The sequence below is a fragment of the Aquarana catesbeiana genome, linkage group LG01 (assembly GCF_042186555.1).
Source record: "Aquarana catesbeiana isolate 2022-GZ linkage group LG01, ASM4218655v1, whole genome shotgun sequence".
Classification (NCBI taxonomy): domain Eukaryota; kingdom Metazoa; phylum Chordata; class Amphibia; order Anura; family Ranidae; genus Aquarana; species Aquarana catesbeiana.
The window spans coordinates 295620650-295646764 of NC_133324.1; positions in this window are offsets into that span (position 1 = coordinate 295620650).

Here is a 26115-nt window from a genome sequence, read left to right on the forward strand (position 1 = left end):
AGCTTGGCATTGCATGCCATTGCTGAGCCTATCATCTACTAGGACCCCCAGGTCAACACAGTTTTGCTACAAAACATGTATTGGCTTGAAACTGGTTTGTCATTCTGTCACTATTATTAAGGTGGTTATAAAGGCAAAAAGGCTTTTTACTTTAATGCATTCTCTGCATTAATTAAAAAAAAAACATTTAAAAGTTGCTCCACCCAGCTATCCGACCTGAGCCAGCTCTCGATCCACCGCTGTGCCTGTCTGCAGCGGTCTTCTTTGCTCTCTCTCTACTCACAGGAGACTTGGAGACTCTCTCTTCTGACAGGAGCCATTGGCTCCCACTGCTGTCAGTCAAATCCTGTGAGGAGGGAGCGGGCCTGAACTGCACTATGTGAGTCTATAGATGCACACAGCCTGGCTCGGGATCGAGCGGTGCACCATTGCTCCCATAATAAGCAGTTTGCTATGGGGGTAGACGGAGAAGGGGTGGAGCAGACAGCACCAGCGGGGGTACCCAGTGGAGGAGGTTTGGGGCTGCTCTGTGCAAAACCATTGCACAGAGCAAGAAAGTATGACATGTTACATATTCTTCAAAACTTCCCAAGGTACATTAAACTATTAGATCCTTCCCTATGACCTAGGCTGAATTTCCATCGCAATGGCAACAGGACATATAGACAGGGTAAATCTCCTTTCTTTCCCCAATCTTTCTCCACACTGTCCAAAACTTAAAAATGACTTTAGTAATACTTTAAAATAAAAGATTTAAAAACATCATATTTTAGCTTAGAAATACAGTTGCCAAGGACAGAAAAAGAACAATAAATATCAAGTTGAACCTCTGCTTATTCTCATCTAATACTACCATTGCATTTCTTGGAACAATCACTACATTGAGACATTTCAAATAAATATAGCTAGAAATGCATTCTAAAAAAGACATCTAATGATCATGTCATTTGGTCTTTATTCTTGTGGAAATCATAACCTCCATTGACAAAAGATGAAAAGCCTGACAATACTTTGTACCCTATGATCGCTGTGCATTTTGTTTGCAATTTGGCTGCTTATTTAAAGCAGGAAAGAATATATGACCTATTTTCAATTCTTTTTCATGGGAATGTAGATATAGCACATTTTTTGGGAACATATGCTAAAAATGAATACAAATCTGACTAACTCTCTCCCTGTACAGTATATGTCTGTGATCACTGCTATACAACTCCTGCCAACAAAATTGTGGGGAATGGTGAGCACTCCTAATCTCGCAAGAAGGCGCTGCAGCACAGTATTGGGAGCATCTTCTCCGTGGGATTTAGAATACTATACATTCCCCAGGTCTTGCTGGAAAAAGGACGACTCAGCCCTCACATAGTCGCTGCAGGTGAAAACCAGGGGAAAGGTAGGTTTACTAGTATACTAATTTTTACCCCTACAAGTCTGTTTTAAAAACTTTTTTGCTGCATTTCAGCAAGGTTGAGGGAGGGCCCATTTAAGTAATGCCCCGTACACATGAGCGGAATTTCCGTCTGAAAAATCTTGGATGGTTTTTTCCCAACGGAATTCCGCTCAAGCTTGGCTTGCATACACACGGTCACACAAAAGTTCTCTGAACTTTCGACTGCCAAGAACGCGGTGACGTACAACACTACTGACGAGCCGAGAAAATGAAGTTCAATGCTTCCGAGCATGCGTCGAATTATTTCAGAGCATGAGTGTTTTTTTGCGCGTTGGAATTGCATACATACGAATGGAATTTCCATCAAGAACTTTTTCCGTCGGAAAAATAGATTATCAGCTCTCAATCTTTTGCTGGTGGAAATTCAGACAGAAAAAGTTGGATGGAGCATACAAACGGTCGGAATATCCAACCAAAACCTCCCATCACACTTTTTTTGACGGAAATTCTGACCGTGTGTATGCAGCATAAGTCTTACAAGGTCCTTTAGAGGCGAGGTCTACATGAAGTAACACACGTCTTGTCCTTCTGTCCAGCCTGTAACTGGGCAGTGAAAGGAGAAGCAGTAAACAGATGAGTGCATCTTTCTGACACTCTGCCCTCTCCTTCTATTAGCTTGCTCTTTGTAGCACTGCAACATATAATTGAATGACTCTTAATTCTTCTCCCAGTCTAAGCTTTGTCATACCTGGTGATGCCAGATCAAATTCAAATATTTACACTGCTTGCATTATTATGTGTCTTATAAACCTGCTTGGTGTATCAGCTTTAAGAAACATTATTTTTTTTTGGTGAGTTATTCAACATAAGAGTGGTGTTTAGAGTGGGGTCCAAGACTAGAAAATTGGCCAAAGCTTGAAGGAGCTTTTTTTTTTTACTAAGTGTGTATGCTTTCTTGGCGCTCATTACAGGCAGATTGCAAATGCTGCTATGACCCAGGGTTCAGATTACTTCGGAAGGGCACAAAAAGCAGAACTTGTTGCACTGGATACATATCTTTTCCTGAAGAAACCAGACTCTCCCAAAGGATTTTTGAGCCGTCATAATTATGTAGCTAGGACAATGTAACGCCATGTGCAAATTTGTATTTCAGCAATGGATAAGTACTATTCTTTTTTAGATTTTATCCAACATAGGAATCATACGTGGCTGAGTTTCTGTAGAAATTTTAAGGGATATAAAAGAAGCAAATTGAAAGGGTTCTTTTCTTGTTTAGTCTGCCTTGGTGTGGAAAGCGCAGCACTATGTCATCACTTTGACAACATCTGGATCCAATTATGAGCCACATGATCGGCATTTTCTTCTCTTTACTGCCATGCTTTTCCCCTTGAGAGTGCAAATATTCTGCATATGATACATTAGCTACATGACCCGCACACAGAGCATTGGCTGTTAGGCCATGAATGGTCCCCTTGTTTTCAGCTTAAAGCAGCAGTAGGTCTTTGACTTTAATATCTGTGCTAACTTGATTTAACCTCCCACTTTTGCTATCCAGAAAGGTGTTTAGGGCTTCCATCGGATTCTTTTTCAGCAAATGTGTTAGGAAAAGCTTGAAACTAAATGCAAAAACCAAGTTGCATATGAGATAAAGGGTTGTGTATTAGAATAACATGATGATATGAACGGACATTTATAAAAAAAAAAAATGTAGGCAACATTGTGTTTATGTGCAACTGTACATATACAATATGTGCAGTAAGAAAACAAAAAAAAGCAAAATAGTCTAGCTTGAGAGGTGATCACCCTCTAGATGCACTGGGAATCTTTGCACTCCCGCTCTGCAATATAAAATGGCGATTACATTTTTTTTTGCTTGTTTACTTTTTTCTTTTTTTCTTTCCCCACCCCACTTCCTTGCTGCCTAAGCGAGAATGTCTGCAGCACGCTGAAGCCACGTGGGATATATTTGTCACTATTTGCAGGATGCTTCAGCTGGTAAAAAGCAAGCCTGACATGTGTCGTCAAGGGGTGGGCTGACTTAACCTGGAAGAGGCATCTGATGTCAGGACCATAGATGGCAGCACAGGACCCAGATGCAGATTACAGCAGGACAACACTTGTAAATCGTATTTTATCTTTTAGTTTTAACATTGTTTTTATCTTACTGCAGTGACATGCTGGCTCCTTCCAACCCCTTTCACTAGCCAGTCCACAGTAGCATTAAAAAGAAGCATGATCATTCATATGAACTTTTTCCTCTCTACAGTTTTAAATCCTAAGGCAAATACAATTTTTGGACATTTGCACCATAAAAGAAAATTAGCACTAATGAAGTCTGTCCCACGTTTGACTGCTGCTAGGTTTAGTAAAACTCTTGATTTTATTTATCCTACATACTATAGTAAACATTGCATCTCTGACGATAAGAGTTACAGTTCTGGTAGGAGTACAGTTCTCACAGCAGGTTGCTCACTCGCCACTTCAGCAAATCATAAAGTATCTTGTATAATTTTCACTGAGTGCAAAGCATTCTGTGATTTGAGGATGGGAAATTGTGACATTCTTCTGCACCTCCTATATTGACTGTGGCAACTTCATTAATGATAATTTATTTCTACAGTGCAAGTTTCTAAAAATAGTTCAGTTTTAAAAAGATTCTATCACCTTCCTTTTTAAGAGCATTCATAATTTACATAGAAAAATGAATGTCAGCACCTAATGGCATATACAGTGGGAAAAATAACCTGCAGATTTTGTAAGTTTGCCCCCTTACAAAGAAATTAAGGGTCTATAATTTTTATCATGGGTGTATTTTAAATGATAGAGACAGAATATCAACCAAACATCCAGAAAAAACACATAAAACAAATAATAATAAAACTGCAAATTAAGTTGCAGTTCAGTGCATAAAATAAGTATTTGATCCCCAAGCAAAACATGACTTAGTACCTGGTGGAGAAACCCTTGTTGGCAAGCACAGATGTAAGACGTTTCTTGTAGTTGGTGACCAGGTGTGCACACATCTCAGGAGGGATTTTGGTCCACCCTTCTTTACAGATCTTCTCTAATTCCTTAAGGTTTCTAGGCTGTCTCTTGGCAACTCAAAGTCCCAGCTCCTTCCATACATTTTCTATAGGATTAATGTCTGGAGACTGACTAGGCCACTACATGACCTTAATGTGCTTCTTCCTTTGTTGCCTTGGCAGTATGTATTGTCATGCTGGAAGACCCATCCACAACCCATCTTCAGTGTTCTGGCTCAGGGAGAAGGTTCTCATCCAAGATTTTACAATACGTGGCCCCGTCCATTGGCCCCTCAAGGTGGCAAAGTCGGCCTGTACCTTTAGCAGAGAAATAGCCCCAAGGCATCATGTTTCCACCTCTTGACTGCTTGACGGTAGGGATGGTGTTCTTAGGTCATAGTCAGCATTTTTCTTCCTCCAAACACGGCGATCCAAGTTAATGCCAAAGAGCTCAATCTTGGTCTCATCTGACCACAGCACTTTCTCCCTGAATCCTTCTCTGACTCATTTAGATGTTCATTGGTATGACTGTACATGTGCCTTCTTGAGGAGTTTGGAGGAAGGAAAAAGCTGACTGTGACCCTAAGAACACTATCCCTACAGTCAGGCACGGAGGTGGAAGCATTATGCTTTGGGGCTGTTTCTCTGGTAAATGTACAGGCCGACTATGCCACATCGAGGGGCCAATGGATGGGGCCATGTATTGTAAATCTTGGATGAGAGACCTTCTTCCCTCAGCCAGAACACATAAGATGGGTCATGGATGGGTCTTTCAGCGTGACAATGACCCCAAAACATACCACCAAGGCTATAAAGGAGTGGCTCAAGAAAAAGCACATTAACGTCATGGAAAGGCCTGGCCAGTCTCCAGACCTTAATCCTATACACAATTTATGATATTTATATTATTATTATATATTTATTTTTGAGTTGCAAAGTGACAGCCAAGAAACCTTAACGATTTAGAGAAGATCTGTAAAAAAGTGGACCAATATCCTTCCTGAGATGTGTGCAAACCTGGTCACTAACTACAAGAAACTTCTTACCTCTGTGCTTGCCAGCAAGGATTTCTCCACCATGTACTAAGTCATGTTTTGCTTGGGGATCAAATAATTATTTTACTTACTGAACTGCAACTCAATTTATAACATTTGTATTATGTGTTTTTTCTGGATTTTTGGTTGATATTCTGCCTCTAAAATACACCAATGATACAAATTATAGACCCTTAATTTCTTTGTAAGAGGGCAAACTTACAAAATCTGCAGGGGATCAAATAATTATTTTTCCCACTTTATAGCTGCTAGCAATAAGTGCAGATATACAAACACTTGTGTAAACAGTGACATAGAAAAATTGCAGCGATAAATAGCAATATCAAAAGAAACTCAGAACACATAAAGTGTTATTCTTGTGTGTCAATGAAGTGAGAATATTTTCAAATATTCAACTTAAGAAAAAGTTTAAATAAACTCTCATGAAGAAATATAAGGTTATGTATTTCAAGTGATCTCTCTCCTTCAGTGTGACAAACACACTTCCACCAATGCCAGAAAAACGCACTCACCAGATGGAGTTGCTGTCTAGAATTAGAACAGCAAAAATCGCACGTGATAAGATCCAGGACCTCAGAGGTATGTAGTCAACATCAGCTCCCACTTTCACTCTTATCCGAGTTATAGGACCTTCTTTCACAATGCATCAGGGTATATGGATCATGACCAGAAAGCTTTCTTTTTCATAATAAAAACAACTCAACGTGTCCCATCCGAAGCAATAATTCACCAATGACAAAAAAGAGAAAATCTCATGGTACAGTATTTATTGGTGAACTAGCATATAAAAACAAACATAAAACCACATGTGCAAAAAGCACTTACATAAAAAGATGCCAATCCAGCCAGGGAAAATGGTGTGAAGGACCTCAAGCACAAAACTTGTTTAAGTAGTAGGCTTGCACTTACATGGGATGCTGCCGATCTATTGCAGAGTGGCGGCCACGACCTCAAGCGCTGTATGGTAGTAAACCTCTACAGCTGTTTCACGCACACACGCATCATCAGGAGTATAAAAAGTTTTTTTTTTTTAAAAACCTACACCATGAGATTTTCTCTTTTTTGTCATTGGTTACTTATTCTTTTGGATTGTACACACTGAGTTGTTTTTACTATGAAAAAGAAAGTTTTCTGGTCATGATCCATATACCCTGCTGTCCTTATTCTAGACTGCAACTCCATCTGGTGAGTGCGTTTTTCTGGCATTGGTGGATGTTGCACTGGGTGTTTGTCACACTGAAGGAGATAGATCACTTGAAATACATCACCTGATATTTCTTCATGCGAGTTTATTTGAACTTTTTCTTACGTTAATTATTTGAATATATTCTTCATGGACACACAAGAACAACACTTTGTGTTCTGAGTTTCTTTTGATATTGTTATTTAGCGCTGCAATTTTTCTTTGTCATAATTTACATAGCACCATCATCCTCCATGATGATTGAAGCATGTAAGGGTGAGAAACACCTTAGGCCTCATCCACACTGGGATTTTGGCCTCAGTGCAAGAGATCCCAGTGTTTTGGTGTGGGGGAAAGGCACAGGCGCACCCAGGGCCGCCATCAGGGGGGAACAGCCGTCACAACTGTACGGGGCCCGCCTGTGCCAGATGAAGGCAGGACGGGTGAAGGGGAGCCATGCTTTACAGAAGCAATTTCACAGCTTCTGCTGTTCCCGTGTCACTGAGCTCAGACATCAAGCTCTTTACTGCCACCTCTGGCTACTATGTGTATGTGCACACCTCGTATGATTTGTGCTGTGCTTCTCAGCAACATGCCAGCTTCGTAAAAACGGGCTGGGACTAGGTAGGAAGACCTTCTTTACAAGTAGGGGCTGCGAGGGAAAGGGAGGGTGGCTGTTTGTGTACAGGGAGGGGCCAGAGCCTTGTGTGTTTACAGGTTTGTGTATGTGAGAGGCTGCCATATATACAGGTTTGTGTATGTGAGGGGCTGCCATATATACAGGTTTGTGTATGTGAGGGGCTGCCATATATACAGGTTTGTGTATGTGAGGGGCTGCCATATATACAGGTTTGTGTATGTGAGGGGCTGCCATTTATACAGGTTTGTGTATGTGAGGGGCTGCCATATATACAGGTTTGTGTATGTGAGGGGCTGCCATATATACAGGTTTGTGTATGTGAGGGGCTGCCATTTATACAGGTTTGTGTATGTGAGGGGCTGCCATATATACAGGTTTGTGTATGTGAGGGGCTGCCATATATACAGGTTTGTGTATGTGAGGGGCTGCCATATATACAGGTTTGTGTATGTGAGGGGCTGCCATATATACAGGTTTGTATGGGGGGCTGGCATGTATACAGGTGTGTGGGGGGCTGACATATATACAGGTGTGTGGAGGCTGACATATATACAGGTGTGTGGGGGGGTGCTGACATATATACAGGTGTGTGGGGGGCTTACATATATACGGAGGGGTGGGGCACTGACATATATACTGGCGTGTGGGGGGCGCTGACATATATACAGGTTGTGGGGGGGTTGACATATATACAGGTGTGTGGGGGGCTGACATATATACGGAGGGGTGGGGCGCTGACATATATACAGGCGTGCGGGGGGCGCTGACATATATACAGGTTGTGGGGGGGTTAACTTATATACGGGTGTGTGGGGGGCTGACATATATAGAGGTGTGGGGGGGGCGTTGACATATATACAGGTGTGTGGGGGCTGACATATATACGGGGGGGTTGGGCGCTGACATATATACAGGTGTTTGGGGTGGCGCTGACATATATACAGGTTGTGGGGGGTCTGACATATATACAGGTGTGTGGGGGGCTGACATATATACAGGTGTGTGGGGGGAAGGCTGACATATATATGGGGTGAGGCGCTGACATATATACAGGTGTGGGGGGGCTGACATATATACAAGTGTGTAGGGGGCTGACATATATGCAGGTATGTGGAGGGGCTGACATATATACAAGTGTGTATGGGGCTGACATATATACAGGTGTGTGGGGGAGTGGGGCGCTGACATATATACAGGCGTGAGGGGGGCTGACCTTTATACAGGATTGCGGGGGGACTGAGTGTGTACAGGTGAGGTGGCCGGTGTGCAGATTCAGTAGGATGGCCCATGGGCAAGCCCTGGGGAATGTTGGTGGTCAAGCTCGGGGGGCCAGGCCTAAAGCTGTGTAAGGGGCCCAAACATATCTGATGGCTGCCCTGGGTGCACCGTCCAGCCCCACTGCCAGCAGCCTGTAAGACACTATGAATGATTCAAAGCTGCTGCAGCTGGATGGGGCCAGACAGTTCACTGAGTGATACTAAGGTTTAGGGCAGTATGCACTCAGGGATGAATAGCCGGAACACAAGATGTCTGGGCGAATACTGCTGTAAACATTAGTATCACTTGGTGCACTGTCCAGCCAAGCAGCTTTCAGACTCTCATTGAGTTTTACAGGCTGCTAGTGGCAGGGCTCAACAATGCACCTGTGCCTTCCGCCCACACCAAAAAAAAACAGGATCTCATGCATCGGGGCTAAACACCCACTGTGCCTGAGGCCTTATTCCTAAGTGGACTGTGGACCTCAGGATTTTGTGATACTACCCTAAAGCATAAAAGTCTCTGTGGCACAAAGTAGAAGCTATTAGGGAGCTAACTTGGCCACCATTTAAACTGGAAGTAAACTCCCATTTCTGACTTTTACCTATAGGTAAGCCTATAATAAGGCTTACCTATAGGTACTATATATGCAGCCAGTGGCATCACTAGTGCATGCGCTCTGAAGGAAGGGCCACCAGGGACGTTCCTTTAGAGTCCTGTGCCGTAATCAGCGGCTCCCGTGCGCATGCGCAGTACCTGGAAGGAAGACTGGGTAAAGATGGAAGCCCTCTCAGAGGTGACAGCACGTCACTGGAGGGCTTCGTTTTCAGGTATTGTAAGTTTCACATAATGTGCTAGGTTGCATAAAAACACACACGCACATACAGCGGTTTATTATCACTTTAATGTCCTAATCCTTGTATACCAATTAAGTAATTTTTCATACACCACCTCACCCTTACTGGATCTTCTGTGGTTCTTGGTGAGGGACATGAAATAGATATAGTTGTTCCGCTCAGTAGATAAACTTTTAGATCTAAACTTGTTGAAGCCCCATTTTTTTGTAAAGTTTTGGATAGTATTGGGAAGAGTTAAAACCTTTTTCAGGTTTTTCTATGTACCCACTGGGTAGGTCCACAATCGCTATTTGCCCTAGTGACTATTGTTTTCCTAAAGATGGAAAATCCAAATTTATACATGTGTTACTTAAACAGGAGTTGAGCGGAATCTTTCAATAGCTTGTTCCTGAATAAGGGGAGTTTCCTATCTTTTTTGGTTAGATTTCTCTCTTCGTTACAGTTGTGTCTCCAGGACAGGAATCAAAGGAAAACTTTCAAAGAGGAATACTGACATAAAAAAAGGGCTGGCATAGGTTTTAGTCATTCCATATTCCATATTCTAAATGTCATATCTATGCTGTATGAGCTCATTAAAGAACAAGCATACAGTTACCATCATATTCCATCTCTGTGGCTGTGGTGGACATTGTTTGCTGTAGGTGATGCTATTTCAGGAAAAAGATCTGACATTTGTTGAAGGCCTTTGACTTATGAGCAGCTTCAAATGAAAAATACTACCAGTGTTTCTGAGCTTGTCAATGTAAAATACCTAAACCTGGGCAGCTCCAGGCTGGGGGATCAGTGTTGATTATAAATCCTTGCCACACTCCCTGGCAGCCTGTAAAGGATTGTCTTGAGGTTATTGACTACTGGATATTACTTGGATCTCTTTGCTTGTGAGGCAGTGCATTTATTATGACATGACTGCAATAAGTCCAGTGGGAAGTCTATAATGCAAGGACAGTAAAATAAAAAAGTTAAATCCATTGAAAGAAATGTGTAAATCCTGAAAATAAATAGACCCCTAAGTGTACATAATAAGCGTTATACATTAAAAAGGACAAATAATCACAAGGCATAGAAAATGTAATATTGAGTTAAAGAATATTTTTCTCTATTTTCTCTTGAACATACTGGGCATGCAGTTGGGGTTATGGTTTTAGAATTTTGTGCATTCGTTTTAAGGTTAGTGTATCAGTGACTGACTTACAATATGTTATACCTAATACAAATGTTGTAATAACTGCTTAAATTAAAAGATTACTCGTTTTAAAAGATATTTTATCCCTTTTTAAATCAAGCACAACATCCAAAACCTGCATTTAGCTTGAGCACACATCTGCCATACAAATATGAGGTGAAAACAATCTGCCTTTACCTCCACACCTGCTTGCATGAATAAGTATGTACCCATTATTGCTGGCCAGCAGGTGTCAGGAATAACATTCTTATAAGTTACATTCCACTAAAAAAAATATATTTAGGTGTGCAATCACCCATAGCATTCAATTACGTTTCTATTTTACTAAAGTGGTTGTAAAGACACAAGGTTTTTTACCTTTATACATTCTATGCAGCAGCCCCCCTAATACTTGAGCCCCCTTTCGATCCAGCGATGTCCTCGAGAGCCTTGTCTCTCCGGGGACTCACACTTCTGATTGAATTTTGGCAACAGCGAGAGCTGATGGCCCCTGCTGCTGTTAATCACAGCCAGTGAGCCAATCAGGAGACAGAGAGGGCAGGGTCGACTCACAGCTCTGTGTATGAATGGACACACAGAGCTGTGGGTCAGGAGCACACCTGCTTGGGTGCCCCCAGAGCAAGCTTCTTGCTGTGGAGGCACCCGGCAAGAGGGAGGGGCCAGCAGCGCCGGCCTTGGACCCTAAAAGAGGAGGATCTGGGCTGCTCTGTGCAAAACCTTTGCACAGAGCAGGTAAGTATAAAATGTTTGTTATTTTAAAGAAAAAACAAGTATAACATGTTTGTTATTTTAAAGAAAAAACAAGACTTTAATATCCCTTTAAGTCATATATATATATATGTAGCACCCTCTACCTAGTGTAGGTGCTGGAGTGAGGTTTTTTTTGTAGAACAGGTAAATTTAGGCAGGCATAGCTAAAAGCTAGGCCTGTTTGTTTTGATCTATGGGGCTGGAAGTCACTTAGAGAAGGCTGGTGACTCACATCTAGCTTCATCTTTCGGTTACCTCCCTTCTGCTTCTATATGCTTCTAGAAGGAAGGTGGGGAAGAAGGGTGGAGCTGAGAATCCCCAACCTGGATTAGCACTGGGCAGGCCTCTTTAAATACATGAAGTCAGCCCAGCTGGGGGGGAGTTGTTCGGGTGGAAGAACTGGAGATGGAGTGTTAGGCTGTCGGGAGCTCCCCAGTCTGGGGGGGGGTGACCTTGGGCCAGGGACTCGGAGCTGTACAGGGACCCCACACAACCAAAGCGGTGTTTGAACAGGAGCAGGAGAGGACAGTGGGGAATACTGCTGGACAAGTCTCCAGGAGGGATCCACCAGGTGTCGGTGAGTGACAGGCACAGTGGAGAGTGCTGGGAGGCGTGACAGAGTGGACTGGGAGTGTGCAGTTTGAGGTGGATGCAGAGCCAGTGTGAGAGACTGCGATGTTACTGGCAGTGAAGTCAGGCCGCTGCAGGCAGGAGGGCTGGCAGGGTCCGCAAAGGGCTGACTGGGATCAGTAGTCCACAAAGATGGCAGCTAGCACCAGAACTTTCTTTGCTACACCATAAGAGCCTGCGGTCCCTGCCTGTAATAAGGTACTTTTGCTAAGGCCTGGCTGAAACCAGAGTCAGGCCTAACCATGTGCTAGCTGCTCCTGAAGAATTTTGCTGGTGGGAGAAGGAGAGATAGTCTGCAGTAAGTGTTGTGCAGGAGGAGAGGGGGGGTGGGCAGGGTGACAGGTTGGCCACAATCACTTAGCAGCCCCTACAGGTGTACTGCTACATGTAAAAACAAAAATGAATTGCTTTAGGCCTGGTTCATACTAAATGTGGCTTTGAAATTGCACTACTTCAGCTGAAGTAGAGTGATTTTAAAGCCACCGGTCAGTGCGATTTCATGTGCAGCTTGCTGACATCTGTGCGATTTCATACACTGATATTAATGCAAGTCAAACATAATATCGACAAAAACAGTGCAGGAACCTTTTTCCATTTGGTGCAAGTCATAGTCACACTGATTTGAGCGGTTCCATAGGCAGCTTTTTATTATTAGGCCTCATGTACACTGGGCAATTGCCCAGCTCTTCTGAGTGCCTTTCTCCTAGCAGGGGAAAAGCAGAGTTAAAAACACACCTACAACTGTGTTTTTCAAATGCGTTAGGCGTGTTCAGGTGCATCAAATGTTTTGGAGTTCATTTCAGTGGGCAGAATATTAATATATTCTGGCCAACAAACTGAATGAATGCTCAAGCACTAAACGCACCCAGCGTTTAGGCACGTTTACACATGTTTGGGCACATCAGGTGCTTTTCTGCTCAAACGCTCCTCTCCTGATTGCAAAAGTGATGTTTTTTTTTCTACCTCTAAACACCTGTGTGTGCAGAGACACATAGGCTAACATAGAGGGGTGTTTAGCCCTCTAAAGCCCAGTGTGCATGAGGGCTATAGCCCAGGTTCACACTGATGCGAGTTAGAAATTGTGCAAGTTCAGCTGAATTGTATGATTTCAAACCAGCAATGCAGTCCGACTTCAGGGCCTTTTGACAGACATCTGTGCGGGTTCATGCACAGATGTCTATTCAAATCGTCCCCGAAGTCATCGAAAGTAGTACAGGAACTACTTTTGGCAATAGCCGCCGATTTGCCATGCAATTTGACATGTCAAATCGCATGCCAAATCGGCCCAATGTGAACGTGGACTAAAAGTATGACTGATCTCATGCTAATTATGGAATAGTGGGGTTGATTTAACAAAGCAATAGAGATCATTTAGTTATGTAGGTGTTTGCTGAGCTTAGTAAATTAGATGAAGCTGTTGCAAAGTGGACATACAGTATCTCACAAAAGTGAGTACACCCCTCACATTTATGTAAATATTTTATTAAATCTTTTCATTTGACAAGACTGAAGAGATGAGACTTTGCTCCAATGTAAAGTAGTGAGTGTACAGCTTGTATAACAGTGTAAATTTTCTGTCCCCTCAAAATAACTCAACACACAGCTATTAATGTCTAAATCGCTGGCAACAAAGATGAGTACACCCCTAAGTGAAAATGTCCAAATTGGGCCCAATTAGCCATTTTCTCTACCCAGTGTCATGGGCCACCGTGCTTCAGCTCAGTTTCAGTGTCTTGGCAATCTTCTTATAGCCTAAGCCATCTTTATGTAGAGCAACAATTATTTTTTTCAGAACCTCAGAGAGTTCTTTGCCATGAGGTGCCATGTTGAACTTCCTGTGACCAGTATGAGAGAGTGAGAGCGATAACACCAAATTTAATACACCTGCTCCCCATTCACACCTGAGACCTTGTAACACTAATGAGTCACATGACACTGGGGAGGGAAAATGGCTAATTGGGCCCAATTTGGACATTTCCACTTAGGGGTGTACTCACTTTTGTTGCCAGCGGTTTAGACATTAACCACTTGCCGACCGCCGCACGACTATATACGTCGGCAGAATGGCACGGGCAGGCAAAAGGACTTACAGGTACGTCCTTGCCTGCCCGCGGGTGGGGGGTCCGATCGGACCCCCCCCGGTGCCAGCGGCGGTCGGATCGAGGTCAGGGTCGATCGAAGGTGAGGGGGAGGCCACTCATTCGTGGCTCCCCCCTCACGATCGCTCCTGGCCAATGATGTGCTTCCTCGGCTTCTGTGAATGTAAACAGAAGCCGAGGAAGTGATGTCATCTCTCCTCGAGACGGTCTTTTCGTCCGGCGCCGAGGAGAGAAGACATCCAAGTAAGTGCACCAACACTACACATACAGTAGAACACGCAGGCACACTTGTCACCCCCCTGTCACCCCCAGTCACCCCCCGATCACCCCCCTGTACCCCCACACATACTGACACCAATAGCAGGTTTTTTTTTTTTTCTGATTATTGCATTGGTGTCAGTTTGTGTCAGTTAGAAGTGTTAGGGCAGTTAGGTTAGCCCCCTTTAGGTCTAGGGTACCCCCCTTAGGTCCAGGGTACCCCCCTAACCCCCCCTAATAAAGTTTTAACCCCGTGATCACCCCCCGTCGCCAGTGTCACTAAGCGATCGTTTTTCTGATCGCTGTATTAGTGACACAGGTGACGCTAGTTAGGGAGGTAAGTATATAGGTTCGCTGTCAGTGTTTTATAGCGACAGGGACCCCCATATACTACCTTCTAAAGGTTTTAACCCCTTGATTGCCCCCTAGTTAACCCTTTCACCAGTGATCACCATATAATTGTTACGGGTGACGCTGGTTAGTTGGTTTGTTTTTTGTAGTTTATTATAGTTTATTACAGTTTATTATAGTTTTAGGGCACCCGCCGTTTATTACCTTATAAAGGTTTAACCCCCTAATTGCCCGGCGGTGATATAAGTTAAGTTTTTAGGGTCAGATAAGGTCTGCGTCGCCCCAGTCAGCGTCAGGTTAGCGCCAGTACCGCTAACACCCACGCACGCAGCATACACCTCCCTTAGTGCTATAGTATCTGAGCGGATCGATATCTGATCCGATCAGATCTATACTCCCCAGCAGTTTAGGGTCCCCCAAAAAAACGCAGTGTTAGCGGGATCAGCCCAGATACCTGCTAGCACCTGCGTTTTGCTCCTCGGCCCAGCCCAGCCCACCCCACCCAAGTGCAGTATCGATCGATAACTGTCACAAAACACTAAGCACACATAACTGCAGCATTCGCAGAGTCAGGCCTGATCCCTGCGATCGCTAACAGTTTTTTGGTAGCGTTTTGAATCAGTCGCTGACAGTCAGGAGCTTTTTTGCCTGTGAGTCTCACTAGTGTACCCCTAAATTTAGAGGCCAAAATGGCAAATCGAAGGTACACTAGTGAAGAGGCCTACACGTTTCTGAGTATGACAGATAGTGAAGAGGAAGTCACTCATCTGTCAAGTTCAGGCTCAGAATACGAACCTGTAGAGGACAGCGGCTCCATGACAGATAGCTCTGACAACGGAGTTGTGGTCCCTGCTAGGGTCAGGCGTACCAGACCCCGAACTTCTTCTTCTGTCCTTGAAGTGCAAGAACCGCAGGTCCCTCGTATGGAGCAGAGCAGTACTAGTGCCGCTACTCCTTCTGGTGAACTGGCAAGCACCAGCGGCCTAGTACACCCTGGTCGTACATCCAGCACTGCAGTATCACGTGGTGACGTGGCGAGTCCCATAAGTGCAGTTCAAGCTGGTGAGGTGGCAAGCACAAGTAGGGTCCCGCTGCCACCAAGAAGACAAAGACAGGCCCGTCGTGCCCATAGTGCCCTTCCTGCTGCATTGGCCAATCCGAATTGGGTACCCACCACTTCTGCAGCACCCGTATTGCCCCCATTCACTGGCCAACGCGGAATTCAGGTGGAAACAGTTGATTTTACGCCACTGGATTTTTATTCACTGTTTTTCACCGAAGATCTCTATAGATCTATTGTGGACCAAAGCAATTTGTACGCTGGTCAACACATCGCCACTATTCCCCAGTCCTCCCTTGCCAGAGATTGGAGACCAATTACGGTCTCCGAATTTAAGGTCTTTCTGGGCCTTTCCCTCCTCATGGGCATAACCAAAAAGAGTGAGTTGCGGTCATATTGGTCCACTGACCCAATTCACCATATGCCCGTGTTCTCTGCCTCCATGGCCAGGGCACGATACGAGCAGATTTTGCGGTTCATGCACTTCAACGACAATGAACTCTGTCGTCCTCGTGGAGACCCTGGATACGATCGGCTCTACAAAATTCGGCCCCTCGTAAACCACTTCAACCAACGTTTTGCAGACTTGTTTACCCCCCATCAAGTTGTCTGCGTTGATGAGTCCCTGATTAAATTTTCTGGCCGCTTGTCATTCAAACAGTACCTTCCCAGCAAGCGTGCCAGATACGGGGTCAAGATGTATAAGCTCTGTGACAGGGCCACAGGCTATACATGTAGATTTATGGTTTACGAGGGCAAAGATAGTCACGTAGAGCCGACAAACTGCCCTGACTACATAGGAAGCGCTGGCAAGATAGTGTGGGACTTGGTGTCACCCTTATTCGGAAAGGGGTACCACTTGTACGTGGACAATTATTACACGAGCGTGCCACTTTTTAGTCACCTTTTTGATCATCAAATTGGAGCATGTGGCACCGTGCGACCTAATCGCCGGGGCTTTCCTCAGCGGCTTGTAGATTCCCGTCTTAGGCTGGGGGAGAGAGCCTGCTTGCAGTGTAATAACTTGCTCGCTATGAAGTGGAGGGACAATAAGAATGTTTTCGTTCTTACCTCCCTTCATGCAGACACGACGACCCAAATTACTACGGCGACTGGTGTTGTGGAGAAACCCCTCTGTGTCCACGAATATAACCAAAATATGGGAGGGGTGGACCTCAACGACCAGTTGTTGGCGCCGTACCTAATTGCCCGTAAGGCCAGACGCTGGTACAAAAAAGTGTCTGTATACTTATTTCAATTGGCTTTGCTGAACGCTCATGTGCTATACAGAGCTTCAGGACGGACTGGATCCTTCCTTAAATTCCAGGAAGAGATCGTCAGAGCCCTTCTGTTTCCAGACGGTGCTCCACCTCACCTTCCCCAACCAAATGCAGTAGGCCGGCTGCATGAGAGGCATTTTCCTTATGCCATCCCGAGTACCCCTACCCAACGAGCCCCCCAAAGAAAATGTCGTGTCTGCAGCAAGCGCGGATTTAGGCGTGACACCCGGTATTATTGTCCCTCCTGTCCTGGCAATCCTGGTCTTTGCATTGGTGAATGTTTTGAACGCTACCATACACTAGTTGAGTTTTAGCGTAGGGTACAGCACTGCACAGACTAGGACACACTTTCACAGGGTCTCCCAAGATGCCATCGCATTTTGAGAGACCCAAACCTGGAACCGTTACAGTTTTAAAAGTTACAGTTATAAAAAAAAAAAAGTAAAAAAAAAAAAAATACACAAAAAAAATATAAAATAAAAAAACCAAAAATAGTTGTCGTTTTTATTGTTCTCTCTCTCTCTATTTTCTCTCTATTGTTCTTCTCTTTTTTACTGTATTCTATTCTGCAATGTTTTATTGTTATGTTTTATCATGTTTGCTTTTCAGGTATGTAATTTTTTTATAGTTTAATGTGTTTTAACCATTTTTTTGTTTTCAGGTACGCCATTCAGCTGCAGCGCGGATTTATTTATCTTGACAGCAACAGCGTTTGCTCCCACGATACATAAAGCCGTGACTCCAGCGCTGTCGGAGGTGATTTCACCACCACAGTTACATACTTCAGCATATATGCCGAAGCGTGGGGGCAGCAGTGGGTGGAGGAGCGATTTGCTCCTGCCTTTTGTGGGAGGATGCCCCCATGCTTCGGCATATATATATTTTAGGTAGGCACAGGTTGCGTTAAATGTTTTATTTTTTACTATGTTTTTTTTTTTTTTTTGTATTTGCTTTGCAGGTATGGTAAGTATTACTGTTATACTGTAATGTTACTTTGTTTTTTGTTAACCATCATTTGCTTAGCAGGTACGCCATTCAGTTGCAGCGCGGATTTATTTATCTTGACAGCAACAGCGTTTGCTCCCACGATACATAAAGCCGTGACTCCAGCGCTGTCGGAGGTGATTTCACCACCACAGTTACATACTTCAGCATATATGCCGAAGCGTGGGGGCAGCAGTGGGTGGAGGAGCGATTTGCTCCTGCCTTTTGTGGGAGGATGCCCCCATGCTTCGGCATATATATATTTTAGGTAGGCACAGGTTGCGTTAAATGTTTTATTTTTTACTATGTTTTTTTTTTTTGTATTTGCTTTGCAGGTATGGTAAGTATTACTGTTATACTGTAATGTTACTTTGTTTTTTGTTAACCATCATTTGCTTAGCAGGTACGCCATTCAGTTGCAGCGCGGATTTATTTATCTTGACAGCAACAGCGTTTGCTCCCACGATACATAAAGCCGTGACTCCAGCGCTGTCGGAGGTGATTTCACCACCACAGTTACATACTTCAGCATATATGCCGAAGCGTGGGGGCAGCAGTGGGTGGAGGAGCGATTTGCTCCTGCCTTTTGCGGGAGGATGCCCCCATGCTTCGGCATATATAAAACGGTGCATGTATGCCCATCATTAGAAGTGGGTGGATGAAGGGAGGTATTCTAATGGTGGGCATACCCACCGATCAAGATCTTTTTTTCGTTCAGCCCACAGGCTGCATGAAAAAAAAGTTTACAATGTATGCCCAACAAGGACCAGCAATGTACTGGTATGTTGCTGGACTTTGAGTGGTTATACCAGAATGATGCCTGCAGGTTTAGGTATCATCTTGGTATCATTCTTTTCAGCCAGCGGTCGGCTTTCATGTAAAAGCAATCCTAGCGGCTAATTAGCCTCTAGACTGCTTTTACAAGCAGTGGGAGGGAATGCCCCCCCCCCCCCACCGTCTTCCATGTTTTTCTCTGGCTCTCCTGTCCCAACAGGGAACCTGAGAATGCAGTCGGTGATTCAGCCAGCTGACCATAGAGCTGATCAGAGACCAGAATGGCTCCAAACATCTCTATGGCCTAAGAAACCGGAAGCTACGAGCATTTCATGACTTAGATTTCGCCGGATGTAAACAGCGCCATTGGGAAATTGGGAAAGCATTTTATCACACCGATCTTGGTGTGGTCAGATGCTTTGAGGGCAGAGGAGAGATCTAGGGTCTAATAGACCCCAATTTTTTCAAAAAAGAGTACCTGTCACTACCTATTGCTATCATAGGGGATATTTACATTCCCTGAGATAACAATAAAAATGATTAAAAAAAAAAAAAATGAAAGGAACAGTTTAAAAATAAGATAAAAAAGCAAAAAAATAATAAGGCAAAAAAAAAAAAAAAAGCACCCCTGTCCCCCCCTGCTCTCGCACAAAGGCGAACGCAAGCGTCGGTCTGGCGTCAAATGTAAACAGCAATTGCACCATGCATGTGAGGTATCACCGCGAAGGTCAGATCGAGGGCAGTAATTTTAGCAGTAGACCTCCTCTGTAAATCTAAAGTGGTAACCTGTAAAGGCTTTTAAAGACTTTTAAAAATGTATTTAGTTTGTCGCCACTGCGCGTTTGTGCGCAATTTTAAAGCATGTCATGTTTGGTATCCATGTACTCGGCCTAAGATCATCTTTTTTATTTCATCAAACATTTGGGCAATATAGTGTGTTTTAGTGCATTAAAATGTTAAAAAGTGTGTTTTTTCCCCAAAAAATGCGTTTGAAAAATCGCTGCACAAATACTGTGTGAAAAAAAAAAATGAAACACCCACCATTTTAATCTGTAGGGCATTTGCTTTAAAAAAATATATAATGTTTGGGGGTTCAAAGTAATTTTCTTGCAAAAAAAAATAATTTTTTCATGTAAACAAAAAGTGTCAGAAAGGGCTTTGTCTTCAAGTGGTTAGAAGAGTGGGTGATGTGTGACATAAGCTTCTAAATGTTGTGCATAAAATGCCAGGACAGTTCAAAACCCCCCCAAATGACCCCATTTTGGAAAGTAGACACCCCAAGCTATTTGCTGAGAGGCATGTCGAGTCCATGGAATATTTTATATTGTGACACAAGTTGCGGGAAAAAGACAAATTTTTTTTTTTTTTTGCACAAAGTTGTCACTAAATGATATATTGCTCAAACATGCCATGGGAATATGTGAAATTACACCCCAAAATACATTCTGTTGCTTCTCCTGAATACGGGGATACCCCATGTGTGAGACTTTTTGGGAGCCTAGCCGCGTACGGGACCCCGAAAACCAAGCACTGCCTTCAGGCTTTCTAAGGGCGTAAATTTTTGATTTCACTCTTCACTGCCTATCACAGTTTCGGAGGCCATGGAATGCCCAGATGGCATAAACCCCCCCCAAATGACCCCATTTTTGAAAATAGACACCCAAAGCTATTTGCTGAGAGGTATAGTGAGTATTTTGCAGACCTCACTTTTTGTCACAAACTTTTGAAAATTGAAAAAAGAAAAAAAAAATAAGTTTTTCTTGTCTTTCTTCATTTTCAAAAACAAATGAGAGCTGCAAAATACTCGCCATGCCTCTCAGCAAATAGCTTGGGGTGTCTACTTTCCAAAATGGGGTCATTTTGGGGGGTTTTGTGCTATCTTGGCATTTTATGGCCTTCGAAACTGTGATGGGTAGTGAGGAGTGAAATCAAAAATTAACGCCCTTAGAAATCCTTAAGGCGGTGATTGGATTTCGGGGCCCCGTATGAAGCTAGGCTCCCAAAAAGTGCCACTCATGTGGTATCCCCATACTCAGGAGAAGCAGCAGAATGTATTTTGGGGTGTAATTCCACATATGCCCATGGCCTGTGTGAGCAATATATCATTTAGTGACAACTTTGTGCAAAAAAAAAAATTGTCACTTTCCCGCAACTTGTGTCAAAATATAAAATATTCCATGGACTCAACATGCCTCTCAGCAAATAGCTTGGGGTGTCTACTTTCCAAAATGGGGTCATTTGGGGGGGGTTTTGTGCCATCTTGGCATTTTATGGCCTTCAAAACTGTGATAGGTAGTGAGGAGTGAAATCAAAAATTTATGCCCTTAGAAATCCTGAAGGCGGTGCTTGGTTTTCGGGGCACCGTACGCGGCTAGGCTCCCAAAAAGTCCCACACATGTGGTATCCCCGTACTCAGGAGAAGCAGCAGAATGTATTTTGGGGTGTAATTCCACATATGCCCATGGCATGTTTGAGCAATATATCATTTAGTGACAACTTTGTGCAAAAAAAAAAAAAAAAATTGTCACTTTCCCGCAACTTGTGTCAAAATATAAAATATTCCATGGACTCAACATGCCTCTCAGCAAATAGCTTGGGGTGTCTACTTTCCAAAATGGGGTCATTTGGGGGGGTTTTGTGCCATCTTGGCATTTTATGGCCTTCAAAACTGTGATAGGTAGTGAGGAGTGAAATCAAAAATGTATGCCCTTAGAAATCCTGAAGGCGGTGCTTGGTTTTCGGGGCCCCGTACGCGGCTAGGCTCCCAAAAAGTCCCACACATGTGGTATCCCCGTACTCAGGAGAAGCAGCAGAATGTATTTTGGGGTGTAATTCCACATATGCCCATGGCATGTTTGAGCAATATATCATTTAGTGACAACTTTGTGCAAAAAAAAAAAAAAAATTGTCACTTTCCCGCAACTTGTGTCAAAAAATAAAATATTCCATGGACTCAACATGCCTCTCAGCAAATAGCTTGGGGTGTCTACTTTCCAAAATGGGGTCATTTGGGGGGGTTTTGTGCCATCTTGGCATTTTATGGCCTTCAAAACTGTGATAGGTAGTGAGGAGTGAAATCAAAAATTTATGCCCTTAGAAATCCTGAAGGCGGTGCTTGGTTTTCGGGGCCCCGTACGCGGCTATGCTCCCAAAAAGTCCCACACATGTGGTATCCCCATACTCAGGAGAAGCAGCTAAATGTATTTTGGGGTGCAATTCCATATATGCCCATGGCCTGTGTGAGCAATATATCATTTAGTGACAACTTTGTGCAAAAAAAAAAAAATTGTCACATTCCCGCAACTTGTGTCAAAAAATAAACTATTCCATGGACTCAACATGCCTCTCAGCAAATAGCTTGGGGTGTCTACTTTCCAAAATGGGGTCATTTGGGGGGGGTTTGTGCCATCTTGGCATTTTATGGCCTTCAAAACTGTGATAGGTAGTGAGGAGTGAAATCAAAAATTTATGCCCTTTGAAATCCTGAAGGCGGTGCTTGGTTTTTTGGTTTTTGGGGCCCCGTACGCGGCTAGGCTCCCAAAAAGTCCCACACATGTGGTATCCCCATACTCAGGAGAAGCAGCTAAATGTATTTTGGGGTGCAATTCCACATATGCCCATGGCTTGTGTGAGCAATATATCATTTAGTGACAACTTTTTGTAATTTTTTTTTTTTTTTTTTTATTTATTTTTTTTTTTTGTCATTATTCAATCACTTGGGACAAATATTTAATGTTCAATGAGTTCAACATGCCTCTCAGCAATTTCCTTGGGGTGTCTACTTTCCAAAATGGGGTCATTTGGGGGGGTTTTGTACTGCCCTGCCATTTTAGCACCTCATGAAATGACATAGGCAGTCATAAACTAAAAGCTGTGTAAATTCCAGAAAATGTACCCTAGTTTGTAGACGCTATAACTTTTGCGCAAACCAATAAATATACGCTTATTGACATTTTTTTTACCAAAGACATGTGGCCGAATACATTTTGGCCTAAATGTATGACTAAAATTGAGTTTATTGGATTTTTTTTATAACAAAAAGTAGAAAATATCATTTTTCTTCAAAATTTTCGGTCTTTTTCCGTTTATAGCGCAAAAAATAAAAACAGCAGAGGTGATCAAATACCATCAAAAGAAAGCTCTATTTGTGGGAAGAAAAGGACGCAAATTTCGTTTGGTTACAGCATTGCATGACCGCGCAATTAGCAGTTAAAGCGACGCAGTGCCAAATTGTAAAAAGTGCTCTGGTCAGGAAGGGGGTAAATCCTTCCGGGGCTGAAGTGGTTAATGGCTGTGTATTATTTTGAGGGGACAGCAAATTTACACTGTTATACAAGCTGTACACTCACTACTTTACATCGTAGCAAAATGTAATCTCTTCAGTGTTGTCACATGTCACAATAAAATATTTACAAAAATGTGAGGGGTGTACTCACTTTTGTGAGATACTGTACAAATTTCAATGTTAACATTTACTTACTTAAATAAACAACCTACACCTATAGTAAATCAACCCCACTGTCTGCTTGTAGTATGTATTAACCACTTCAGCCCCGGAATATTTGGCTGCTGAATGACCAGGCCATTTTTTGCGATTCGGCACTGCGTTGCTTTAACTGACAATTGCGCGGTTGTGCATATTTGTACCCAAACAAAATTGATGTCCTTTTCCCCACAAATATAGCTTTCTTTTGGTGGTATTTGATCACCTCTGCTGTTTTTATTTTTTGCGCTATAAACAAAAAAAGAGCGTCAATTTTGAAAAAAAAAGCAATATTTTTTACTTTTTGCTATAATAAATATCCTCCAAAAATATATAAAAAAACAAACTTTTTCCTCAGTTTGGGCCGATATGTATTCTTCTGCATATTTTTGGTAAAAAAAATCGCAACAAGTGATTATTGATCGGTTTGCACAAAAGTTACAGCGTTTACAAAATAGGGGATAGTTTTATGGCATTTTTATTAATAATTTTTTTTTTTTTTAAATGGCAGCGATCAGCAATTTTAATCGTGACTGCGACATTATGGCGGACACATCGGACATTTTTTACACATTTTTGGGACCATTGTCATTTATACAGCAATCAGTGCTATACAAATGCACTGATTCCTGTGTAAATGACACTGGCAGTGAAGGGGTTAACCACTAAGTGGCAGTGTAGGGGTTAAGTGTGTCCTAGGGGCGTGTTTCTAACTGTGAGGGTATAAGTATATAAGTGTATATTGATTGGTTTGCGCAAAAGTTATAGTGTCTACAAAATAGGGGATAGTTTTATGGCATTTTTATTATTCATTTTTTTTTATTAGTAATGGTAGTGATCTGCGTTTTGTATCATGACTGCGACATTATGGTGGACAGATCGGACACTTTTGACACTATTTTTGGACCATTGTCATTTATACAGCGATCAATGCTATAAAAATGCACTGCTTACTGTGTAAATGACACTGGCAGGGAAGGGGTTAACCACTAGGGGGCGATGAGGGGATTAAGTAAGTCCTAGGGAGTGATTCTAACTGTGGGGGGGCTGGGCTACAAGTCACATGACAGTGATCACTGCTCCCGATGACAGGGAGCAGTACATCTCTGTCCTGTCACAAGGCAGAATGGGGAATGCCTTGTTTACATAGGCATCTCCCCGTTCCGCCTCTTCATGAAACGATCGCGGGCACCCAGTGGACATCGAGTCCGCGGGACCCGTGGGTGCGATCACGGAGCACACGGCGGGGGCGTGTGCTCACCGGCACGGCAGCAAATTCAAAGGAATGTACGGGTACGCCCATTTGCGCAGCTGTGCCATTCTGCCGACGTAAATGTACATGCGGCGGTCGGCAAGCGGTTAATATTACATTTTATGGTAATCGAGGTTACCTATTTACTATATTTTTTTTAATTCTGTGATTTAGCTTTTTGAGTCTTCCAATCCTGTTTATCTGAGTCCTCAATACATGCTGTGTTTTTTTTAAACACATAAGGGATTATAACCACTAATAAATACTTTACGCAGATATGGAAAAACTCATAAGTCAAGCTAACGATAATCCAAACAAATTTAATGCCATGTGGGCGTGCTGGTTACACTATAAGCAATCCACGACTCAGACTACACCACCTGCCACCTTACCGCCTCCACCTGGAACTCCCTGAATTGTTCTATACTCAAAGAACTCATACCCCATGCACCCAATACTCTCGTCTACCAAACTCTACACCTTCCCCGCTTCCCATACCCCATTCTTACCCTAAATGATCCCATTTGCCACTAATCCTTCTCTCAGCGGCTCCCGATGGGCCCCACCTGCTATACCTCTGACTGCCCCGGTATCCTAGCATTGATACACTCCCGAAAGGTCACTGAACACCTCCCCCCTTCCTTTCCCTAGCCTTGACAATCTTACAATTTACTTCCTAACGGGATTCAGTATTATGCCCTGCCACACCGTTCTGGCTTGTCCACTGGTTTACTTGTTTTCAGAAGCCCTCCCATCCACAGAAAGCTCCCTATAGGGGTGAATGGTACTTGGGCCAACCTTCAACGGTGTGGACATAGGCTCTATACATGCCCCGATTTTTACATTCAACAGCTACCCTTGTATTACACAGCACCAGTCCTCACAGGTGCGATGTTCACCGCTCTCCATGAGATACATCAATTTTACATAGTGAACCAGATGTGCTCCTTGACGTTCGATTACAACTACTGGTTACAGTTCATGTCTCATCTTGTGACTTTTTACGCTTCTAACACTAAGACACGTATTCCTTTTATTTTTGTGTTTAGTTACTCAGCCTATAAACTGTATCTGCCTTTTTGATTATCATGTTTTGCATATTGACATGTAGACTGCATAACTCCTGTTATTCTGTCAAAATGTAATAAAACCTTTTTAAAAAAAAAAAAAAATACTTTACTGGAGAAAACAGCACAGGAGCAGGTAGGCATATGATCAATGGAGAGTCATTGGTCATGTGGTCTGCCAAAACTCAGGAAGAGCCAGACAATAACTGGCTCTGGCTAAGCATTCATCTTCTCCCAGTTTCCCAAGGCCCTTGTCTAAAATAGCTCAATACTGTCTAAAAACTAACCAATTACAATCATTGCCTCTAGAAACATTATCCCAAGTGACAGGACAGGTTTCAAAAACACCAAATAATATTAGTCATGTGTTTTTGTTTTTTTCATAGATTTGCATTTAATCAGTAAGGAACGATTTTAGGTCAATATGTCACCATCTGCCATGGCATATTAAGCCAATAACTGAACAGAAGTCACAAATAGGCTGTGAAATGTGGACTGCGAGTAATAAATGATTCTGTATTCACCTTTTAACCTACCTAAAT